Source organism: Octopus sinensis, linkage group LG25 (assembly GCF_006345805.1).
Source record: "Octopus sinensis linkage group LG25, ASM634580v1, whole genome shotgun sequence".
Taxonomy (NCBI): Eukaryota; Metazoa; Mollusca; class Cephalopoda; order Octopoda; family Octopodidae; genus Octopus; species Octopus sinensis.
The window spans coordinates 8218805-8222282 of NC_043021.1; positions in this window are offsets into that span (position 1 = coordinate 8218805).

Consider the following 3478-nt stretch of genomic DNA (forward strand, 5'->3'; position numbering starts at 1 on the left):
ACAAGAAAACCAACATATATACTAGTCAGATCAAGTTTTGGTGGCAGTTTTTGCTATGCATATAAAAAAGGAGTTAGTCAAAATTAGTTGAAATTTTCATTTGGGAGATTCCTATAATCAAAAATATAAAAGCGAATGATTTTTTTATAAAATATTTTAGTTCAAGAAGGAAAAAAACAATACTTTTTAAAAACATGAAAAATATTGTACAATAAAGTTTGAGTTAATAAACTGTACCAAAAAAGTATGGTTAAGAAGCTAAACAGTTTCACAACTGTGTGGTTTCGAGTTCCGTCCCACTGCATGGCACTTTAATCAAGCATCTTCAAACATAGCCTTCAACTGATTAAACGTTAACTCTTTAGCATTTAAACCAGCCAGAATGTATTTCCTGTTATGCATTCAAACTGGCCAGGTCCTGCCTTTTGCACCTACCCTACAATGTCAGTGTAAAATTAAACAATAATATCACCGAAAGCTCAAATCTGTGAGAAAATGCATACTCTTTTACTTGTTTCAGTCATTTGACTGTGGCCATGCTGGAGCACCGCCTTTCGTCGAGCAAATCGACCCCGGGACTTATTCTTTGTAAGCCCAGTACTTATTCTATCGGTCTCTTTTGCCGAACCGCTAAGTAACGGGGACGCAAACACACCAGCATCGGTTGTCAAGCAATGCTAGGGGGACAAACACAAACACACAAACATACACGCACACACATATATATATATACATATACATGACGGGCTTCTTTCAGTTTCCGTCTACCAAATCCACTCACAAGGCTTTGGTCGGCCCGAGGCTATAGTAGAAGACACTTGCCCAAGGTGCCACGCAGTGGGACTGAACCTGGAACCATGTGGTTGGTAAGCAAGCTACTTACCACACAGCCACTCCTGCGCCTAATGCTCCTGCATGCTTAATTTTTAAAAAAATGTGAATAGATAAGCATTACATTTGACAGATAATCTGAATGCTAAAGGGTTAAAGTTTATGGGAGTAAAATTTGGTCGATGGGGACTTTGTGGAAGCTTGTTAGGAGTGGGTAAATGTTCTTGCTCTGTCACAAAGTTTAAAACCATACTCTGGCCATTGGTTGTCTTTAACAGAGTCTATTCTGCCATAAGAATATTTCTTTGTGGGTTTCGTGTCTGAAGAGAATTTCCCCCTTTCCTCTCACTGAAACCCCTAAAAAAAAGGTTAAAGGCACAACCATTACTCTTTAGAATAAGGCATAAAAAAATTATAAAATAATACAATAAGTCAATTGAAATGAATTCTGGAAATTCTATAATAAATTTAATATGCATAATTATTGCAAGTTAATTAATTTGATGATGTTAACTTGGTAAAAATTTTCGATGATGATCTTTGTGCAATTACAAAATTGATTTTAAAAACTCCTCTTCACAATTCTTATGACATTACAGACTGAAAGTTACTTTTTAATAATAATAATAATAATAATAATAATAATAAAAATAATAATAATGAAATTATTGTATACAGTGCTTAGGTGCACTACAGCTTGTCAAAAGTGCATATAAAGCATATGCAGTAATGTACAAATGTCTGGGAAGTGAACAGTGTATGAGTCAGTTACATGCTGGCGTGTGTATGGAGGGGAGAAAAATCAGGTGTAGTGTTGGCGAATCTCAGGAAGCATGGAAGTTTTGAAGGATGCAGTGCTCCGACAACTAACAACTGATGCCGGCAGTTTGTTCCATACTTCAGCAACTCTTAGTGTGAAAAAATGTTTCCGAAAGTCACGGGAAAGTCATATTAAACAGAATAAAAAGTTTCCTCATGAGGACCGTGGATCATCAAAAGCTTAAATACGCTTACAATGATTTCAATAGATAAAAACGGTCATTCAAACAGTGAAGAACAAAGTTATTGACCTTTTCACTCAAAATAAGAATGAGTTTATTTTTTAAAAATATTTCTAAGTATTAAATTACATTTTATTACTATTTTTTTATCATACTTTCAAGATTTTTCGTTACATCCTTTATCTTTTACTTGTTTCACTCATTGGACAGAGACAATGCCATGGCGCTGTCTTGAAGGGTTTCGTTGAATGAATTGAGCCCCAGTACATGTTTCTTAAGTTTGGCACTTATTCTATCAGGCTAAATCATTGGGACATAAACAAACCAACACTGGCTGTCAAGCATCAACAGTTGGAGGACAAACACAAATGCACATGCACCCCACACCATATATATATATATATACTTACATACACACACATCAGTCGATTTCACTCACTTTCTGTCAACCAAATTCACTCACAAAGCATTGTTGTTGTTGCTAAGCAACAAGATGGGTAAGAGTGATTAGGTGATGGTCTAGGGCTTAGGGGGCGGGAAACCCCAGACCTTGAAAAAAAAAACTTTGGTCGTCTTGTTGTAATCGAAGGATCTTCGTTGACATCCGACACCACTTGGAGGTGGCCCTCGAAGTTGCTGGAAATGGAGATCTCCAGGTCCAAATTCTTGAACGGCCTCACAAAGAATTGGTCTGCCTGTGGCTTAGGAGAAGACACTTGCCCCAGGTAGTGTGAAGTGGGACTGAATATATACATATAATATTAGATATGTAGATGTATACACAAGGGTACTAAATGAGTACCTACATCACTAAAAGACAGAAGTCAAAAAATACTTCGGTACCACTGAATAGTCACAATTTTATTACAGACATGATAGGAAAAAATCTTAGTGAACAACAATAATGTCTTACCTCTACATATACATATACATATATATAAACCTCGCTAAGATAAATATTTCAATTAACCTGAAGATTGACTGTAAACATAACTCGAATTATTACGAATTGTACAGCCATGAAACGATTGTAGTGTTTTACTCTTTATCTTTTATTAAACTTTTAATACTTTTGATATATATTTAAAATAATATAAATTAATTAATTTTATGTATTGGCTTAAGTTTTTCATTGTTTGATTTTCCTAATAGTGGTTTTATCTCTAATTTAATATAATATAATATATTTTACTATAAAATTGAATTTAATCCTAAATCTGATTTTTCCCTGTAAGTTTGGATTTATTCCCTAATATTTTATTATATATATATATAAGATACACGGAATTTTGTCAGTGAACAGGTCGTGGTCTCAGTGACAAAAATATTTTGACAAATTAAATTTAAATGTAGAAGTGAATCTAACAGTTTGGCTTATAAACACCTTCCACGCTGCAATTGTTATATACACACATACACAATGGGCTTCTTTCAGTTTCCATGTATCAAATCCACTCACAAGGTTTTGGTTGGCCTATGGCTATAGTATAGTAGACACTTGCTCAAGGTGCTGTGCAGTGGAACTGAACCTGGATGCATGCGGTTAGGAAGCAACCTTTGTACCACATAGAGTATATGAAAGCAATTCTTAAATATTTTTCTGAAGTAGCACCCATAAGAATTGAAGTCATGACCTGCCATTGGTC